The sequence below is a fragment of the Dermacentor albipictus genome, chromosome 1 (assembly GCF_038994185.2).
Source record: "Dermacentor albipictus isolate Rhodes 1998 colony chromosome 1, USDA_Dalb.pri_finalv2, whole genome shotgun sequence".
Classification (NCBI taxonomy): domain Eukaryota; kingdom Metazoa; phylum Arthropoda; class Arachnida; order Ixodida; family Ixodidae; genus Dermacentor; species Dermacentor albipictus.
The window spans coordinates 191,132,801-191,155,384 of record NC_091821.1 but is presented as its reverse complement, the minus strand read 5'-3'; the positions used below and the strand labels follow the sequence as shown (position 1 = coordinate 191,155,384).

General features: G+C 43.2%; 1 protein-coding gene across 5 annotated transcripts in view; it reads left to right on the top strand.

The window, feature by feature from the left end:
* Oamb (Octopamine receptor in mushroom bodies) overlaps positions 1-22,584 on the top strand; it is a 785,439-nt gene that overhangs the window by 114,747 nt on the left and 648,108 nt on the right. Inside the window, exon 1 of one of the 5 annotated variants that reach the window (XM_065426750.1) lies at positions 6,961-7,680. The exons of the other annotated variants lie outside the window; for them this stretch is intronic. The gene's annotated coding sequence lies outside the window, so the exon portion shown is untranslated. Of the gene's footprint in view, positions 1-6,960; positions 7,681-22,584 lie in introns of those variants that run through there. 5 annotated transcript variants of the gene reach the window in all.

The following is a 22,584-nucleotide window of genomic DNA, read 5'->3' as shown; positions in this document are numbered from 1 at the left end:
GACTGATCGTTCTTATGTTTTCTGCGGCTCACCTCCTAATCTGCTGCGGTGACATTGAAGTCAATCCCGGCCCTGACAAGATAGACAAGGTTCTTGATGCGCTAAAGGATGCCGAGTCTGCGCGTGAAAAATTTCAAAAGGAAATTAGCAGTAAGATGAAGGACATTCTATCAAGTATAACTGACCTTAAGAAACGCCTTTCGAAAGTGGAAGCTTCGCTAGACGATTCTTTGGGAAATGCCACAGCGTTATCCGAAGTAAAAAAAGGTGTCGATGACATCAAAAGCGATCTTTTATCCTTTTCTGATAGGCGGAATTCTGAACCTAACATAGTTGAAATCGTTGATGACATCAACAATCGGATGCGCAGAAAAAACTTGATATTCAAAGGCTTGCCCGAGGCAGATAAAGAAGGCTACGAGGCTTCTCAAGTTGTCATTGAAAGCTTCTGCAGAGAACACCTTGGCCTCGAGATAACGGATATTGAACGTGCACATCGCATTGGATCTCGTAGGCAAGGGCAGCACCGGTCAATAATAGTGAAGTTTCTGCACTACAAGACAAAATGCAGCATTCTGGCTAATTCGTTCAAGCTAAAAAATTTGAAATTAAACGTTTGGATCGATGAGGACTTTTCACCTCGAATACAGTTCGTGCGCAAACAGCTTCGCGACTTTGCTCGAGCGAATTGTCAACCCGATGAAAGGTTCAAACTATCTTTCGATAAGCTAAAGATAGGCAGGAGATTATATCGGTACCAGCATTCCGAGGGCAGGGTCGTGGAATGTGTCCAGCGAAATGCAAACCCATGACGCAGTCGCTACGTGCAGAAAGACAGTGGGACACCTACATTCTCTATAATTTCCGCCAACTTTCGTAGCATCCTTAACAAACAAGATCAGCTTACTTCCCTGATTCACGCTTGTAATGCAGATGTTATAATCGGAACCGAAACGTGGTTAACTCCTGAAGTTAGCAATTCTGAGTTACAAATTTCAAATTCATTCACTGTTTTTCGTAAAGACCGTGTGGATAGAAAAGGAGGCGGTGTCGTAATAGCCATCAGAAAGCATATAAAGGTAAAACACATACCTACTGACAGCATTCTTGAAACTATTTGGGTTGCATGCTATTTACCAGCTGTAACTTTGGTTATTGGAGCATGCTATAGGCCACCTGACTTTTTACAACATTTTTCTGAGGAACTGCAATCTGTATTAGGCTCCATCCAATCCGAATACAATAACTCTCCCATAATTTTGGCCGGCGATTTTAACTTTCCAAGCATAGAGTGGTCTGCTTTAAAATTCCCTAGCACGCGCCAGACACGCGATTGTGCAGATTTTGTTGACCTTTTAGAATATTTTCAGTTGTCTCAACTTGTCGAAATCCCTACGCGGAACAATGCTATTCTTGATCTGCTTCTAACAACACACCCTGAACGTGCTACCGTGGATGTACTAGAGTATATCAGTGACCATCGTGTCATACATTGTACCTTTAAAACGCAGACCGTGAAGACACCGCGACAAAAAAAGAAGATTTATGACTATTCTAAAGCAGATCCGGAAAGCTTCAACTCTGAGCTTTTTCAATTTTACCTGTCATTCATGCAAACGTATGAAAACTGTTCGCTGCAAGATAACTGGATTCGCTTTCGTGACGAGTTGTTAAGACTCCGGGAGAAATACATTCCAAAAAAATGGATCTATGAAGCAGCAGACAAGCCATGGTTTACTCGCGACATTAAGCGATATCTGAATAAAAAGAAACGTTTGTTTCGAAAGGCAAGAAGCGCAAAATCTGCTGAAGCTAGGTCAGAATATTTATCGTTTTCTAAAGAATGTGCATTCCATATTGAGGCTGCCAAATATAAGTTTTTCAACCAGGATATTTCGCAATTTCTAAAAACAGATCCCAAAAAATTTTGGAAAGTCATTTCTCCCGCACCTACAAAGGAGTTACCTGTTTTTGACACTGAGTCTGGTGCTGCGATTGATGTCATGGATGTTGCTGAACGGTTTAATTTATTCTTTTGTAGTGTATTTAGTGACGAAAAGCCCCTAGATACGTCAAGACATTTGTCTGATAGTTCTCCATTTATGGAATGTATAACTGTGACAAGTGACGGTATTGTGAAAGCTATTGAGCGTTTACCTTCGTTTTCTAGTCCAGGTCCTGATGGTATTTGTACTAAGCTACTAAAAATGACAAAACACTATTCTGCTCTAATACTTACACTATTGTTTCAACAGTCTCTCGACACCGCCGAAATTCCAGACGACTGGAAATTGGCACATGTCATACCAATATATAAAACTGGCGACAAAAACAAGCTAACAAACTATAGGCCTATATCCCTTACGTCTGTTGTATGCAAACTATTTGAACACGTATTATCTTCTCAAATCATGCAGTACATGGCTAGCAACCACATTCTTTTTGCAAACCAGCATGGTTTTCAACGAGGCCGATCATGTGAATCCCAGCTTCTTGAACTAACTACAGACATTCACCTTAACCTTCACGAACTTACACAAACTGACGCCATATTTATAGATTTTGCTAAAGCATTTGACCGTGTGGCTCATAACCGCCTCATATATAAAATGAAACTGATTAATGTTGACGAAAAAGTAACAAACTGGGTTCAAGAATATTTAAGTAACAGACGACAAGCTGTCGTAATCAATAATGTCCGTTCTTCATTTCAACCTGTTCAGTCCGGGGTGCCTCAAGGTTCCGTTTTGGGACCCACTCTATTTTTAATTTATATAAATGATATTCATCAGGGTATAGACTCAGAAATCCGGTTATATGCCGACGATTGCGTTCTGTATCGGCCATTAAAATGTAAGGGTGATTGTGATAAGTTACAAAATGACTTGAACAAGATTGAAAGATGGTGCTCAGACTGGCAAATGAGCGTAAATACCTCGAAAACTAAACTTATGAGATTTACTACTTGCAGTGAAATTACGAAACACACATATTTTCTTAATGGTGAGGCTCTAGAAACTACAGAATCATTTAAATATCTAGGTGTTCATCTTTCTCCGACTTTGTCTTGGCATAATCACGTGGGTTGTATTGTTTCCGCTGCATGCAAGTCTCTTGGCTTCATTCGTCGAACGCTTCGTCAGGCTAATAGTGATACTAAACTTCTTGCATATACCACCGTACTTCGTTCAAAGATTGAGTATGCCTCATTTATATGGAACCCGCACCAAACGCATCTTATTAACAAATTAGAATCTTTTCAGAACAAGGCAGCGCGATTTATTACGGGTAACTATTCACAACATTCAAGTATCACCAAAATAAAACATGACCTAGGACTCATCCCATTGCAGACTAGAAGAAAGATATCTCGGCTAACATTCTTCCACCAGCTTTTTCATAACCCAAATATATTCTCTCAGGCACACATCTTACCAGCCAAAAGAAAATTCTCACGAATTGATCACGAATTTAAGGTCGAACAACCATTTGCACGTACTAACCTATTGCAGTTTTCGTGTCTGCACTTGGCCATTTCGGAATGGAATCATCTCCCAAGTAATATAGCTGAAATAACTGACCATATTATATTCAAACAAGCACTTAATAAAACATTCGTGAATTAATAACATTAACATTTCTTCCTGCCTTTCTTCAGATGTCATATTATTGTTTGTATAATTTAATAATTATTGGCGTATGATGTTGTCAAATTAGTAGTTACGTAAAGGTTGTATAGCATGTACTACTTCATATAAGGAAGGTCGACTTACAATGTATATTGTATATCATTTATATTTTATATCAATTGTTCTCCCCCCCCTATGTAATGCCCAAGCTGGGCCTTTAGGGTAAATAAAATGAAATAAAAAAAAATGAAAACACTTCTCTTGAGCAGTCATGTTAGACTGAGTCACTTCTCTCATGCAGTCATGTTGGACTGATACTCTTTTTCTCAAGCAGTCATGTTAGACTGATTTAATTTCTGTAAATAAACCCTTTTTCTCGTTCTCGATGAGAAACAGTTCTTCACTTCATCAACGATCTCAGCGTAAATAAGTTGGACGACGGCATGGGCCAGCTACCTCCGAATTCATGCCGTACTCCAATCTTGGCAAAGGACCACGGACGATGGGATTGAGCCCCCAATCCTGACAATGCTCGCCCACCTCCGAGGCACAAGCAATCACGCCACTTATGGGCGTCTGCTATGGGCGTGAAAGTTGAGCGTTGAACTCTTCGGCTGTTCAGTTTCGCGTTCCGTGTGCGTGAAATTGGCCGGAATTCACTACGCTGTAATAATTGGCAGCGTCAACTTCTTGCAGTTCTGGAAATGCTTATGAGCTCGTCGGATGGCGCGCTACAAGCGTTCCTTTGGGATAAATCACATGGCTCATTTATTCAAAAAGTTAAGTAGATTAATTCGCAAAATTACTTGTCTGATTGCTATATTCAGTCATTTTCAAAAGTATAACTCTGTGGTAATTGCAATCAACTAAAAATCATTCAGTTATGTTATCACTTCTATTTTTTAAGGAATTTGGGACGCAATTATTGAAACACCCGTAGAACTATGGTCGTAAGAGCAGATGTCAAAATAAATATGATGATGATGATGATGATGATGATGATGATTTGAGTTTATTGGCGCAAGGGCCAGGCGTGGCCAAAGAGCACCAAGGCTATGATAAAGACTGCCATTGATAAATGAATAATGATGCTTGAGAAGTGGATGAAGCAGCACGACTGCATAGAGGCCTAAAAGATATTCGTCGGAAAGTGCGTAAACATATTCTTATTAAAGCTGGACAATGATACGTGACATATGCTATGGAGAAGCGACGACTACGAAGGGAAGCAAATGTGATGTTGAACCTGTTATAAGCGAAGTGGCCGGGTAATTGCAAATCACAATTAAGAACGAAAAACTTTGTGTATTCGTCCCCTGAGGCGCTAAGGGCAATAGCATATAATTTTACCTGTCCTTGCTATAAAAAAACGTGACTGTAGAATGAGCTTTGAGAAGTAGTAAGAGAACGTCGTAGTCAGCGAGTAAACCAAGAGAAACGAGCACGGCATAAAACTGGTGTCGCATACAAAGTTAATAATCCATAAATCTATCCCAAGACACTTGTTCATTTTCCTTATGCGAGTACTCTAAAGTGAGACGTTTTGGATTGTGGCTAAAGAAAGGCTACATTTCTGCATCGCTAAAAGGAGTTGGCACTGTACCAAACATGGTGCTAGATAGGTGGGCTAAGTGGTCGTGTGCACAGGGGCAGACGTTTTTGGCGCCATCGCGTTTTACGCCAGAACAGAGTAAATAGCTCGCGTTTAAGCTTTCTTGTACTAGCTCAATGGCGAGAACAGAGTTCAGCGTGCACGTATCTCTTCCTCTCTATTTCTCTCTTTGCGCTTTCACAACATCAAACCATGAACCTGCATAGAAACGGCAGCAATGACGTTAACTTCAGGCTCTCTGTGGAGCAGCCTCATAATTTATTAATTCATGAGCACAAGGCCAGGAATGACAGGAACTATGTGCTAGCATCTGAGCAAAGTGCAAGTCAAGCGTATCGATACAGCAATCGTTTCAAGGAATTATAGTGGCGTTAGAAGTGCTGAGTCGTATATTGGAATCGGAAACGCATGGCGCTTCATAAGCACAATGGGATTATGAGGGAAACGAATAATGTTGGCTTATAAATTCGGGTTCTGATACGAATCCATGGCGTGAGCAGAATATTTTGTGACTAGAGAATTAGCTGACAATCGTTAGATTACGCTGAAGATCAGTGCAATACACAGGCGTCTGTTTTGACATATATAACATGCATGAGTCGTAATTATACAACGGAAACGGATCTCCATGGTTGTGCGTGCCCTCCAAAATTGTGCACCAGTTTTTTTTTCCTACTTCTTTCAGAGGCGTATGCTGGTCAGCAAAAAGGAAGTGGTTTGGTGAAGGCGCAGAGAACGCTCACCGCGCAACGACAGGCCTTTCACTAAACTTTTATTCAATGTCATGATAAATATTCGAAGCTATAATATTTTTACTTCAACCACTTGCAACGCTATTTGGTGTGGTGTATACGCTGATGTCACATCCTATGAGCCTTTGCAAGCGGTTATTTTCCTCACGATGAATCGGCAACCGTAGCAGTTTGAGCATAGGGCTATATATACACACTGTAGGACGCAAGCTTGCACGAACATGTTATAATTTACTGTCATCCTATTTTATACAAGCTTATCGTGGATATTTTGTCATTATTTTGCCATACGGCGTGCTTCAGCGGTGTAAGTTGGATGTCACTACTCGAACGCAATATTACTGGCACCATATTTTTTATTCCTCATGATGACGAGTCTGCATGCGGTTTCGCGGTGTCAGAGAGGTCCGAAGACTCGAAATGTGCATTACAAGAACTTACGGCTGAGGCTGTTCAAAGGCAGGAAGTCTCACTTTTTTTTATCACATTGCGACGTGTTTTTCGCGCGTCGCTACGAATGTATACAAACAGTTAGCGCTGTTACAGCTAATGACGTGCAGTTCGTGCGGAGTCCGGAGGCCTGGCAAGCAGTGTGCGCGCTCCAAAGTTCGCGTGTGGACGCTTGCGGCTGGCCACTCGCGGTGTGGCCACGCTGGTCGCCGGCGCCGGCTCCCAAGGGAGGAGCGTGACACTTCCGTTTTGGCCCAGTGGCGCATCCCGCATCCGAGAGAATTGGGGAGCCGAGCCCCGCGCGGGACGGGCATCACCTGCGAACGGCGTGGGGTTGGGGGGGGGAGGGGGGGAGGAGGGACCCTTTGGTCACAGGAGCAGAGAGCCGCGGCACACACGCACGCACACGGAGGAAGGCAGGGGCCGCGAAATCGATGTCCGTTCGGGCGCGTGCGCAGATGCGCTACTGGGCCGGGCCGCTCTCGGCTCCGGCGGCGCTCACTCGCGCACTGGATGCCGCGCGGCACGCAGCCCAGGGCGCCTCAGCTCGAGCGCCGGCCGCCGACCGCGTGCAGCCCGGCCGCCGCATGGGACCGGACGCCGCCGAAGAGGACGACGCGGGCAGCGAGCCCCTTCGCCAGGACCCCGGCACCGTGAACTGACGACGACCATAAGCGTGGAACTCTTGCCCGACTCTTCGGAGAGGTCGCCCGTACCGCACGCAGCGAGAGACACCGCCGCGAAAAAGTTTTGGCGCCCCGTGGTTCGCGACACGTTCGCCGCTGGTGGGACGTTCCGGCGAGGTGATGCACCGCGGGCGCTCAATGACCCTATGTGAGTGCTTGTCGCGTAGTGAAGTGACTGAGTGACACCGGTCTGGCACCGTGCGACAAACCTGCAGCGGGAGCCAAGAACTTGCCTTCGCCCTTGCAAGGGGAGACACGACGAGACAGCTGAGTAAATTTGTGTTGCGTGCGCGACCCGCCCCATCGCACAGCGGCGAGAGGAAAACTTTTTATTTTCTCGTATTCCTCGACACTGTTCTTTTTTCTTCTTCTCTTTATTTTTTTTTGGCTCGTCACTTACGCGATTATTTTGCACGCTACTGGCTTTCGAACTTGTTTTATATTCTTTGCTTTTTTTCGCGTGATCCTTCGAACTGACTCGACCAAGATGCCTGGACTGTGAGACTTCTAAGTGCTTCGGCGCATCGGTCACAGAAGTCTTGGAACGGAAGGTAAGCTCTTCTCGAGTGGAACGCGTGCGTGTCGGCCGCAGAGGGCAATCGTCCAGAGCGAGTGCTGTGATGACAAACGACCTGTAATTTTCTACGGCACTTTTGTTGCGTGCGCCGAGTCCTGCTGAAGTGCGCTCAGGTGTGATAGTCGCAAATCATGTGTCACGTGAGAAAACACTTGTTGGAGGCGTAAATTCGGCGGGGAGAATATCTACAGAGGTGCCTCAAAGGCGACAAGAACCTGATCGCTGCTTAAGATAGCAGAATTGTCGTATGTCTATGAAACCAGTAAGATCTCCGATAAATCAAACCGCTTTTTATTGCCGTACGACAGTCGATTTTTTTGTGCTTGGTAAAAACTGTACTCCAAGAAAGGAGGTATTTGAGCGTACTGAATGGCATGATATAAATTTCGGTCTCACACCTGCAAATCTAACATTGCCTGACTTAGAAGCAGAGGAAAGGTATGTGCACATCAATTTAACGATCTGTACCTACCTTCCCTTTACTTCTGTGCGACGCATTCTCGTTCTATGCAGCTTTCGCGCGAAATTACTAAATTTTTGTAACCGAGTTTTTCGCTAAACACGATACTTGTTCGCTTGGAGAATCCAGTGGCAACTTCCTTGCTTAGTGCTCCCAAAATAATGCATTCTAACTAAGTTTTCCGTCATAGCATGAAGAATTGAACAAGCTGAAATCCAACGAGGGTAGTTATAGAAATTTGAAGCGTTGTTCTGTAGTACTTCAGGCGGAAATATACAGGGTGTCCCAGCTAACTTTGGCAAGAGTTTAAAAATATGCAAATACCACGTAGCTAGACAGAACAAAGGTAATGTTGTTTGCCGTCGCTTGGACATACTCAAACTGTTTTTTTTATTCCGCCTAATTTGATAATTAGTCTTAATTATTAAATATTCAGATTCTCAAATATTTTAATTAGGTTAAAAGTGTCAATTAGAAAATTGTGGAGTGACATGAAGAACTCCCGATGCAGCTTTCTGTTGCTCAATACGTGCTACATAAGTGTCTTTTTCGAGCGTGAAAGGAGCCCGCAAATGCTCGCAAAATTGCCGCGCGACTGGCCGCTCGAGGCACTTTACGATAATACGCGTGCTTCTTTCACGCTTGGAAAAACACTTTTATGCAGCACGTGTTGAGCAACAGAGAGCTGTATCGGGAGTTTTTCATCTCGCTTTAGAGTCTTCTGACTGACATTTTTCTTCTAATTATAATGTTTGAAAAGTTGTATATTTAACCAAGACTAATTCTCTAATTGGGCGGAATTAAAAAAAAATAGTTTGGATATCTCCAAGCGACGGCAAACAACATTACCTTTGTTCTGTCTAGCTACGTGGCATTTGCATATTTTTAAACTCTCGCTAAAGTTAGCCGGGATACCCTGCATAAAGGAGCGTGGTAGGCACCAAGGAGGTGCTCACATGTCTGAAGTCGCGGTTTCCTCCTAATGTTTCGATATAAAATTTTCAGCAGTTCCAAATATGGTGACACAAGTAGGCACCCATATGTTATTGACATTTTCTGGACCAGAAAAAACATTACTGACGGCCAAAAATATATAAAGTGATATTTGAAGTACATGCGAAGTGGGCATTGATCAAAATTAAAAATGGACATTGGTTTCATGGGAAAGCGTATTTACCGGTATATACTTTGCATGTGGAAAACAACTTCGATATGTAGAGTTAATAAAAACAATAGCGCGCATAAACCTCACCGTTATCTCCAAGACACGTGGTTTACATATTCTGACGAAGAGGTTCCTTCTAATTAGGCAGCAGAAGGGAGAAAAATGTACAGCTTCATTGCATTTGCAATTGACTAACGAGCAAGTAGCGCCACTCGGCGTTTAGTCGCTGCTCCTGTACAGCAACAAATGAACATGCGGAAGCCTTTTCTGGAGGGACGTTAGGTTCCTAACGTTTTTTTTTTCTTCAGAATTACCTGCCTCACAATTCGAACGATTACTTGGTTGAAGTTTTCTGAGCTTTTTCTTCTACACCTATGCTCGTAGATAATTTGGTGAGCAACCGAACGGTAAATCCCTGACATAAATATTGCCGTGCTCAATTTCTATCCTTTAGACGAGTTCACTTGAACCCACCAACTCTAAACGCATGTTTCGCACGTACGTGCGGATTTTATTTACATTCGATTCCCTGCTAGCGATAGAATAAATATAGACCAGTTCTTCCTTTTGTATGATTAAAGAGACAGAAACTTCAGGCATAATGCCTATTTTTTTTTTCTGATGCCCTTATCCTACTTTTTTAACAGATAATAAGATCAAACAATGCATATGGAAGCATTTTAGTGGCACTTTTATTGTGCCTATATTTTTCTATTGAAACAAAAATAAAAACATAGATGTAGTCACCCTAAAATTTCATTTCATTTATTTATCAATGAATTATTTTCTTAAAGTGCCCAAGAACAGCCTTATGTCTTAGTATTGGTTCACTTCTGTCACACAAACAACAAAAACCGAAAAACAAAAACATATAGTGGCGATGGCGACTCCTTTTTTCATAAGAACAACAACAATATCGAATATATATATATATATATATATATATATATATATATATATATATATATATATATATATATATATATATGTATATATTGTCACGTAAGAAGACGCAGATGAAAAGCTATATACAAGTATATTTACAACGTATTACGCCGCACTTGGCCAAGAGGCAACAGCCCGCCCTAGCCTCCAGTCGTCTTCTTCTTACTGCTCGCCTCTTCGTCATTGGTAATACTATTCCGTAGCAATATATATAGATATGGCTTCTTAAAGTTCAGCACGCAGGACGCGACGTAGCGTATGCAGGAAGCGACGACGCACTTTGTGGAAGACGTGTTTACTTTGTCGGCTGGTGGACCAGCCTGCGTCAGAGTACAGCAATATATATATATATATATATATATATATATATATATATAAAGAAATGATGTTATAGGGTGGCAAATCTACAGCACATCGTCCTATACCCACAACACCATTCCATTCATATATAGAATTCGAAGGGAAGTCGCGCCACACTGAGTTCGTTAACACAATCACAAACAAACACACGAGGCAGCGACGCAGTCTGCGATGAGCAGCTGAACAGATGAACAGGTGAGGAATGTACACTGATAAAATAATTCACGCACAGATATTTGACAGTCAAAAGCGTGCTTCAGCACAGAATACAAAACAGTACAACACGCAACATACAAGCTCCTATAAAATACAAATAGTGGAAGCAAGTTGTGGTTACTTTGTGTTACTATTCAGTGCGGCATGTAGTAGTCGTCAAAAGATGCCTAGGTCTTACAAAAAGTATTCAGTGCGTTGAATGCTTTTTGCTGTGTTATTTTCTGTGGCCAAGAGCCTAGCAATTGGTGCGACTGAGAATGGTCGGCAAGGGTAAATTGAGTGGAGCTATTGTTCTAGCTCCGCAATAATCGTGATAAGGCGCTCAGGAAACGTGATAATCTTGAGATGATGCGTTTTCTTCGTCACTGCCTTCACAACCTTTCTCGCAGTGTCTGGTCACACTGAATTTCTGATAAATCTTGAAACCTAGGCAACTTGCCTCAGTCCCTCTTATCGAAAAAATCAAGTGAATTTCAGAAAACAGGGGTCTCGTTGGTCATGTTTCTTAGGAAATCATAATTTATTATCAGGCTCACAGCGGATGTTCTAGCTACATTTAGCTTATACACGGGGGAGGGGGCTAAAGCACAATATTTCGCGCCCATATATGCCTTAACTGACAGCTTTAGTTCCTGTTATAGGTGCCTGAAGCTGAAATTTTAGTGTCTAGACATCCGGGGGAGGGGGTCTTGGCTTATCACACACCGCTGTCGGCCGACCGACCCTGATTGCCTTAATCAGATCCATCAGACCACTCATAAAGCGAGAAAATTAAATGATTTGTACTACAACCGTCAGAGGTTGGGCTAAAGAAATTGGAATGCAGTGAAACGCGCAGATGGCCGCTAATTCCAGCTCAACTACTACGTAAGCCGTTATGCTGTTATCTCAACAATTATAATTTAAAGGATCAATTAAATTTAACCGGTTGGTCATTTCTTAGAAGTACACTCGACTTTTAATTACGCATATTAGTCATCGCTACGTATAAGCGCGTTTTCTTTATGGCCTTCGGTCTGCTGACATGCATTTTGAAGCCTTCGATTAGGGGCTTCACACAAACAGCGCAGCCCACGCTAGTCAGCTATAGGCTGCGGTTTCTTTGGAAATACTTAGGAGGGGTGTCTTGTTTCTTTTTTTTTTCTCGATTAGGCAGTGAAGTGGGACTTACCAGAGGAAATGCACATGGGCTTTGCAAGCTGAGGCGTGCGTTACGCGTTCCAAACAACGGGGGAGTTTGAACAAGGTGCACAATTGAGGTACCTCAAATATGGCGCCTTCTTGAAGCTGAAAAGCATGACTCTGCAAAATTTATAATAATAACTCGGCTCTCAGAAAAGGATTATCCAGAAAAGAGCCAGAAATAAGTTTTCTGAACAGTCATGATAACCGGGCTTGTGACCGTATGGTTTCGCGAACCTGTGATTGGCTAATCGAATAAATGCGGTATTGTTCAAAAGATGACTCTTTGGCCTATTGCGAGAAAAAGGAACGGGGAGAAAGTGTCTTGCAAAAGGAAGTGGCGAGGCGCAGAGCAAGGTAAACAACCGGTACAAGATCCCGTTTTCTCTGTAAATGGTTGGGAGATGAGATGAACTTCAGCTTGCTGGTGGTGACTCAAGTGCACCGCTTTCTATACTCTGCTTTTTTTTTTTTGCCACGTTGCTTCTTTTCCCGGATCGCTAATTTGTCTGCGTCTGCTCAGCGGTCTACGCCGGGGTCCTCATTTCTATGATTGAGAATCTATCGAATTTCTGACGATCGCGATGGTGCCGTCACGTAACAGTCGCGATGCGCCCAATCCTCACAGGCGTACGAAATTCAAGGTGAATTCACCCGACTGACCATACTGCTCATTCAGTCCACGGGCTGAGCGTGACGTGACTCAGCGGCACGGAATCCCACCGCCAGTGGGCGGCGTGATTCTCCACGTCGCGATTCTTGGCAGGTGAGCTACGTCGGGGTGGGTCCCTGAACTGAACTAGTTATTTGCTGACTTGTGCGCATCTTCTTCCCCTGGCGCTTAACAATAATTATTTGCCTCCACTTCTGCTGTTTATTGTGGCTCTTCTGTACTTCCGTCTTGTGTGTGGAAAACGATAGGTTTTATAGAAGGAACACAGCTAGTGCTAAGCACCAATCTTTAGATGCAATAGCCAACTCGTAGTGGCAACAAGCAAATCTATTTTGTAGGCTGCTTAATTTCTAGATTCTTTATTACATGGTTTAAACGTGCTAGGTTGCAACATTTTGGTGTGACCGATTTTAAAACCTTCTCGTAATTATCAATGACCTTGAATGAATCCCATGTGGAGCAAAAATACATAAGCTTCGAAGCATATTGTTCGTCTTAATGGTATGAACCTGAAAGAAGCATTGACACTGCCTGTTCCTCCTCTGATTCCTTAGGTTAAAGATGTTTTAATACTAGCGGTAAGTTTCACAATACATTGACATATGCACCGTTCCAAAGATAAGTGGATATAACTGAATAACCCTGAAGTTCAACCAATGTTATTACAGGGAAATATTGTTTCAGAAGCACAAATGTTCAAAAAGTTCAAACACATGGTGACTTTAGTGAACATATTTATGAATACTAAGCTCAGGAGTGTCAGACGCGTATATTAGAGACATATGTATAATTTTCTTCTTGTTTTTAATGCATTAGTCATTCTTAGGGTACTTCACGCACTTTCTACGGGCTATGTGTGTGTGTGTGTGTGCGTGTGTGTGTGTGTGTGTGTGTGTGTGTGTGTGTGTGCGCGCGTGTGTGCGTGTGTGTGTGTGTGTGTGTGTGTGTGTGTGTGTGTGTGTTTGTGTGACCATTTTCATGCGCACAAGAGCCACTGGTGGTCGAATGGGTAGCGCATCACAGGCATCTGCACGCCGTGCTTCTAGTCTCGGAGGCCATTGCCACTAGACGGCGCCACTAGACGGCGCCACTAGACGGCGCCGCCTGCACAGAAAGAAGTGCCAAAGAGGAGCCCGGTTGCTGCTTGACGCGCTTCTCAGAGATCGCACCGATGCTCCGTGCATTTCGGAGGCCACGCGATGGCTTCGCGGCGGCGGCGCCAGATGGCGCCGAATGGTATTAGGGAAACGCGAAAGAGGAGTCCCGCTGCAGTACGCTGCTCATACAGAACTCGTTTCTACAGGGGCAGTAGATTATGTCACTATAATGATTCAATGCTAAACGCATTACCGGAGACAGGCATCGTGCGATAGGTTCTGTCGAATGTTTTTTTTTTCTTCTAAAATGGCACATCTCGGTTGTTGAATTATCTTCAAATAAGCGGCAACAAACGCTTATTAAACTTTCTATCAGTCCCGAATGAGAGAACGGTGCCTTGAGAGCTACATGCAATGTAGAAATATTATTTCCGCTTATTGTCGGATGTGATTTTGTATTCAGCTGGCGTCGTATTCCTCGCTCACTAAAACACTTCCGGCAGTGCGATAAGAGTTTGCGCATAAGGGCGGTCAGAAGCAAATGTAGGAACTGTGAGAGGCTCGATTTCGAAGACCTCAGAAAAAATTACTTAGAATGAAACTTGCCTCTTCTCCTGCTACCGGAGAGAGTTTAGATTATGGGCACTTTCGTGTTTCTTTATCATTGCAACGCGGCCTGGAACGTTGGAGCCATAAAGTTTTCTACAAAAATTTCTGTCTAAGGAACTGAGGGGGCTAGTGACTGCGGCAGCTGGAAGTATGCCGGTTCAGTCAGCGGGGGAGTGGTGATCAGAACACATAAATTACGTGGACTTCGTCCTTCTGGCTTCAAATGGCCTTGCGACTATGCAAATTGATCATTTTCAACAAAATATAGCGTTATAAAACGCAACAATTCGTAATAATTGTGTATGTACGCCGATGCTTATTGCTTTGCCTTGTTTGAGAAACTATTGATGCTTGGAGATTTGGAATAATAGAGCATAAAACAATATAACGCCACAAGAATTCCCGAAGCCACAAGCACGAACATTAGAGAAATGCGTGTACTAACCTTCGTTCCCATGTTAGCTGAACGACCGCCACGGCAGAAATCTCTGCAGTAATTTTTGTATAGAAAACTCAATATGGCTGGAGCGTTCCCTTTGCACGCACGAGAAGTGAAATAAAGGCTTTTCTTGAAACATGCCAATTTACCTTGCTACGGATCGTTATGTCGTGCCGTCTCAATAACTGCTGCAACCGTTTCCTAAAGTTTGTGAGCATTAAGTACGTGCACATCAATAAAGTAAATAGAAAGAAAGGCCGATTCTGCAAGCAAGACGCTCTTAAAAAGAACCCTTCATCCCTCTTAATTTAATAAGGGCTTCATATATGCTTTATTTATAAGCAGGCACTTCACCCTCGGCCTAAGATCAGCAATGATGGCAAGTGACTGTACTAGCATAGCAGAAACAGTGGTGAGAATGGCACAGTTCTAATGGGTCTCGTTAATTCGCTTAGCGGTAATGTGTGTGCCTCTGAAGAGAAGTTACCTTCAACCCAAGGTTTTCTGAGGTACACTTTTAAACCCTAATGCTGCGCACGTAATGTCATCGTGTCGCGAAAGCTTGTTTTGTTCTTTTCTGTAAGGAATCTCATCAGCGACGTGACTTCGACGGAGGCTCTCTGTGTTTTCTTTTTCCTTGCTCCTGTATCCTTTCTTGCTTTGAACGCGACGACCGTATCCAATAGCTAGGAGGAGGAAACAAGCATAATAATTTATAAACCTAAGGTTGATTTTTTTTCATATTGTTGACAACAAACTGACATTTATGTGTAGAATTCAGGAGGACCTTTTTGCGAATGGAGCGCTGTTTATCAATTGACATCTGTCTTAGGTAGTCCCACGAGAATTCCAGTTTTTTAATATGTATTTACTCACTATCTGTTCTCCGTGTAATACGAAAAACAAAAATTTTATTATTAGTCGGCCAATTTAACGACAAGGAGCACCCTTGCGCCGCCGCAGATTGGCCTCCTATATTCGTTGTTAATTGAATGCGTTGGTAATGTACTTGCTGCGTTAAATACAGGCGATTGTCATTTTTATTTCAATCTATCTTTATGCACCACGCTTTCCTCAACTTTTGCTACTGCTTTGATGAACCTAGATTAGAATATACAACGCTAATAAAAACATAGTGAACAGCTTTCCTACCAAAGATCCGCTTATGGTGAGCATTACAGGACCAGATTACGCGAGCGGAACTTTATAGCCTTCATGTCACGTGCACGAACTTTAAAGCTCCGTTTTACTGTTCGCTGTTATCGCCAAATACCTGCAATATCCACGAAGTGCGAAACTTTTCACTCGTGCACAAAAAAATGCAGCTAAAAAGCGTAACGCAATTACACGCACAATTATTTCGTTATCTTCAGTTTGTTGCTTTCATTGCGAAAAATAGCCCCTGTAGAATAAAGTGCAAAGCACCATTTTGTTAACGCTCCAGAATTACATTTCTCCTGATTTTGGCCGCTCTTCATCCGAACGTACTCTGTGTAATGTGCTTCCAGGATTTATATTACTAGATTAGAGAGTTTTAGTTTAGGGGACTCAAGGCGTTGGGGCCCCTAGCGCTAGGCTGCGTTTGCGTTTGCGTACGCAAGCAAAAACACATTAGCGGCCCCAAACGCAAGCCGCAGTGCATTCGCAGCGCCATCAACGTCTGATCTTTGCTGCGTTATAATTTTAAAAAATGTGAAATCAAGCATATGAAGTAAAGCACATAAAACTATTCTTATTAAAAGCAGTTAATAGAGAGGTTTAGCGTGTGCGGTATTCAGGTAAACGCAGGCCGACGCAAGTTGAGACGTTGGTGCGGAGCCGTAAACTGGAGCGGCCTGCATGGTGCAGCTACCTGGTGGCGCAAAGGTCAAACAGACAAAGACAGCTAATATTGCAGTAACCAAGGGTATTTTACTTTGCTGCGGGTCTAAATTTTTTGCAGCAACACAATTACGCCAGTGTCGAAAATTTACACCAGCAGCGAAGTTCGCCTGCGTTTACCCGAATACCAAACACGCTAAAGTTTTCTCTAAACCTCTTAAAACGACGTCTATCGACATCTGGCGAAATATTTATAAGATTATCTACCCGCTAGCTACTCGTAAGTTCTCGTACACCGCGAGAGTCACTTGGGTAACATGACCGCGCTTAGGGGCAGCGATGTTTTCGGCCGCCCCAATAACCCAAGGACGTAAGTAGACGTAGCGGTCTGCGCATGCACAGTACCGTCGCCCCTAGTTCTTGCGTACGCAAGCCGCTTGCGTCCCCTAAACTATAACTCTCTATTATCTGCAGGCATCGCATAGGCATTCGCATTTCTTAGAACAGCAACAGCCTTTTGTTAGTTTACATTACTGTCACATTGCTGCTTAATTGCCTGACGAAACGTGTTTGCAACATGGGCAGCTACTATTGTGATGAACTCTCGTGAAGGCAGGAAGGGTTTGGTCAGGAACTTTTTTCTCGTTACCTATGTACAGTATCAGTTCGACCATACAAGAAACTCTTTTTTTTTTTCATTGCTAGAATTATCAGTCGTCGGTGCCGTATTGCAGAAGCAGGACATACTTAGCATGTAACGGTGCCTGCATACGAGAGAGTTGCGAGTGCCGGTAACCACTTCTGCGACGTTTAGCTACTTTCTCTTTAATAACACGAACGCACAACTTCAGTTGCGGGGCCACCATTCAACGTGAGCCCGGCAGCACTTTGGGAAACCGCAAACACGGAACGGAACCTGACTTTCCTTGTTTCTCTCTCTCTCTCTACCTCTCTACTCGTAGGACATTCGCACTCTTATAAGTGAGAAAGCGGCTAAAATGTGCACAACGTAGGCTTTTTGCCTGCTTTGTCACTGCCATTCTTGAAGTGTTTCCAAATTACGAAAATCGTAAACCTTCATGGTATTTCTCCGAGAAAATGTCCTAGAAAATGACACTGGCGACCCAGGTTACGGCAATGACAGTCTAGCCCATTGACTTCATTTAATAATGATGAAAAATGCAAAACTAGAAACCCTAGGCTTGTTTAACAGGGGTGCGAGAGGGGAGAAGTACGCACCACTCTCACTAAAAAAAAATATGACTGCAATCTGCATTGTGAGATCACTAACGACATTTCGCGCTGAACTGTATATATCTATAGACCCTGATTAGGTGAAAGAAACTTAACAGAATTAAAAATGTTTGGAGTACAAATGGTAGGCATTACCAAATGCAGACTGGGAGCTTACCACTCTCGTTGAAAAGAAAAATGTACAATCAATGCATTCTACCGTTACTAACATATGGCACAGAAAGTTGGAGGTTGACAAAGAAGCTCTAGAGCAGGTTAAGGAAGGCGCAAAAAGTGATCGAACGAAAAATGTTTCCGGTAACGTTAAAACACAGAACGAGAGTGGTGTAGATCAAAGAGCAAACAGGGACAGGCGATATCATATTTGACATTAAGAGGAAAAATTGAGCTGGCCAGACCATATAATGCGTAGCGTAGATAACCGGTGGACCATTACAGTTTCAGAATGGGTGCCAAGGGACGCAGTATAGTCGAGGACGGCAGAAAACAAGATGCGGTGATGAAATCAGGAAACTTGCAGGTGCAGGTTGCAATCAGCCAGCGCAAGACAGGGCTAATTGGAGATTGCAGGAAGAAGCCTTCGTCCTGTCGTTGATTGAAATATCGGCTAATGATATTAATTATTATTATTATTATTATTTGTAGCGTTCCTAACTAGAACGGCAACAGAAATGACATAATCTAAGTGAGACGGGTGTCGTCCGCCCTTTAATTCCTACTTCTTCCTTCTCACTTCTCCCCTAGCCCATTCCTTCGTCTTCTTTCATGCGTCCAGCGCAGACCGCTTCACTCTTCCGGATTTCTTTTAATTACACCTCCTGGGGTGATACTTGAATATGTTTCCAATAGCGGCGCACTCCGTTTGGCCCGAGGCTCCGGCGTACCAGACATTCTTCAATATTCCATGCTGGCATGCAGTCTTAATAACTTGAAATGGCCCGCAAAATTTTGAATTCGAGGGCACAGCTCCTTTCCTTACAAGGACATAGTCTCCAGGCTATATGTCCGGTATCTCGCTACTGTGCCTTTTATCAAAGTTTCGCTTCATGCGGCGCTTGTAGACCTCCTGTTCTTTGACAGTTTTCCTTATTTCCGCAAGTTCGAGGTTCTCTAGGAGACCTAGCTCACGATCTGCAGGAAGTATGGGCGCTGTACCCGAAGTTACAAAATGAGGGCTGCAGCCTAAACCCGTGGTGTATGATCTGTTGTGATGTTTCACAGCGGCCTCGAGACAGCACTTCCAGCCACCGGCAAAGTCTGGATACATCTTCAGATACTGTTTGATGTCTCGTATGGCACGTTCCGCTAGGCCGTTTGCTGCCGGGTGGTATGGAGAAGCATACTTTATCATTATGCCGTGCTCCTGTGCCCACTCTGATAACTTGGCACTCCGGAAAGCCGGCCCGTTGTCGCAGACGAGCGTCTTTGTGGGTTTAAAACATTCAGCTTTGAGGAGGTCTATTACGCTGTTTGCGTCTTCTTTGCCAGCTTTAGCCGCAATCGTCCTTGTGCACTAATCTATGGAGAGCAAGAAAGCTTGCGTTCGCTTGACTCCTTCCCCCTTCTTTTTGAGCTCCGCGAAGTCCAAATGAATTACTTCGAACGGGACGCTTGAATATTCAGGGTTTGTCATAACGTCTGTCGATTGCTTGAATTTAACTTTGTTCACCTGGCAGAGGTGGCATGTGCGGATGTAAGTCTAGGCTCACCTTCCCGGCAGGCGTTTTTTCTTTGAGGGTGCCACGTCGTATGGGTTCCAGAACGAGTTCGCTCAGTGTCTGCAGTTGTAGATTCACTGTCACCGATCCTGTTTGCACGAGGGCTTGGCGGCTGATTGCAGCTTGTTGCAGCACCACGTTGATCAGCGCGGTAGAACTAACTTCAAGAGGAAGGTCCGTCGTTGGCTCACCGTGCACTTGGTATCGGGTGAACACAACAGACTCCGATGACGCCTGGTCGACGAAAAACGTCACCCGCATGGCTGGTCCTCGAAAACTGTCGACTGCGCCAAAATGTAGCGTTCCTAACTAGAACGGCAACAGAAATGACATAATCTAAGTGAGACGGGTGTCGTCCGCCCTGATGATGATGATGATGATGATAGCCTGATATTATGGCTCATACCCACACTGGGGGATTGGCCAAGAATTGCGTGCTGAAACGTTCACCTATTTTTTTGAAGTGCCACTTATTCGATGATAAAAAAAAATTATATATATATAACGAAGGAGAGATAAGAAAACATACAAAAACCAATAAAATACAAGACAAAAGTTAAAAATTTATTCGTTTTGTTGACCTTATGTAACTGCAAACGGCATCAAATACGTCCCTGTGGCTGACCCCTATAACTGACGCACCGAAAGATAGTATGGTTTCTGGTGATAACATTAACCCTAATTTTGCGAACGGAAGTTCTAGATGTCTTTTTCTTAACAATTTGTATCGTCGACATGCCAAAAAATAATGATCTAGTGATTCTGTTTCTTGACAGTATGGACACAGAGGTGATAGCGTCAGACCAGTCCTGTGTAAATATAGGTTTAATGGAGGGACACGGCAGCGTAATCTCGTGACCGCTACTTCTGATTGTCTTGATGGACACCACTGGATTTTCCACGGAAATTTGAGGTGCTGATATTCTGTCCATGTTGTTATTGATTCACTGACATCTCTATGAATTGAATATTTTCTATATCTGATTGCTGTTATGTGAGCCACCAAAGGAAGAACCTGCATTATTGGTCCACTCAGGGATGCTCGCGCTAATGCGTCTGCCATTTCATTTGAATGTAAGCCACAATGTCCAGGTACCCATAATAGTTTTAGAGAATTCAACTGCGGAGGAACTAATGTTAGAAACGTCTTTATTGGTGGCGAATTGGGTGAAGCCGTAAGCGAAGTACAGACCGAAAGGGAATCTGTTATTATAACCGCACTTATTGAGTTCGACGGTAGTTTCCGGAGCGCTAATAGAATTGCTAAAAGCTCGGCTTCAAAAACAGGTGTGAAGTCTGGCAGTCTCAGGGAGAATGACCAGCCAAGCGGAAGCGAGAAGATGCCTACGCCCGCCTTTTCGTTGTTCACTGAAGCGTCCGTAGCTATTATGTTATTTGTTTGCACGTGTGCTAGGTAATCTTGCAACAGGTTATTTAAAAAAGTGGCTGATTGAAACTTAGAGTTTGGGGGGAAAATGTCATCAAAATCTATCTTAATATTCTGATGTGATTCGGTTGACGGAATTACCTCTCGAATGTTCACATTCAGGCTATCTAATTGTTTTTGAACAAATATGATCTGTGGAGTGTGAAATCGAGGCCAATGAGCAAGGAAGAAGGAATTTGGATCATTAATGAATGCGTATTCAGATCGTCTAAGCGGCAAGCTGTAAAATTTCAGGAATGCTTGAACTGTTAAGATGCGGAATCTGCAGGGCAATGTTGGAAGGCGCGCTTCTTGGTAGATAACATTAATAGCCACAAACCTGGGGAGTCCCAGACACAGGCGTAGGGCCTCACGCTCCAAAAGAACCAGAGGCTTTATTATATAAGCAGGGCCGCCTGAGAACAAGACACACCCAAATTCCAATATGGGGCGCACATACATTTTATAAATCATCAACAATGTATCCCTACGTAGTCCATATTTCCGGTTACTCATTCTGCGCAGAATACCTAAAGCACGTTGTGCCTTACCTGCTACACTCTCTATGTGTGGACTCCAGTTGAGTGTTCCATTATATGTGATTCCCAAATATTTTAGAGACTCAACCTGTGGAATGGGTTTTTGCTTATAAGTTATAGAAATTGAAACCGGATCTATGACCGAGAACACTAAAATGGCGCTTTTGCTTACGTTTAATGACATACAAATTGTCTGAAGCCATACTTCTAGCATGCTCATGTATCTTTGTAATTTTTGGTATAATGTGTTAATGTCAGTGTCGGCAGCAAAAAATGCAATGTCATCTGCATACACGTAAACGTGCATGTCCTGACAAGTGGGGATAGAGCTCATTAATATATTAAATAATAGTGGGGATAGGACAGATCCTTGGGGAACTCCGCGGGTTTGTCTGAATTTAGACGAAGAGCATCCGTCCTTGAAGCAATAAAATTCTCTTGATCGCAAAAATTCTGCCACCCACGCGGTTATATAATTGGGGAAATTACGACGCTGCAGAATATCAAGTAGAATTGAATGTTCGACGCTGTCATAAGCTTTAGCTATATCTAGTTTCATCAAAGCAGAATATTCTCTCCTTTTCCGGGCAAGTTGGATGCGGCTCTCTAAATCAGCATGGGCACACCATATTGAGCAATTAGTTCTAAAGCCTATTTGATTTGGACTTAATATTAAATTATCCGTCATCCAGATAGTAATTCGGCAGTGTAATACCCTCTCTATGACTTTGACCATATTAGAAGTAAGAGAAATGGGTCTGATGTTTTCTATGTTATACCCTAGTCCTTGTGTTTTAGGTATCGGGATTACTTTAGCTACTTTCCAATCGTTAGGTATCCAGGCTTTGTGTAAGGAATAGTTTATAACGTTTAGAAGGTCTCCAGGCGATAGATCAAATAAAATTTTTATCATGTGCACGGTAATTCCATCAGGACCAGGGGCTGACAAAGTTAAGTTTCGAATCACTTGGGAT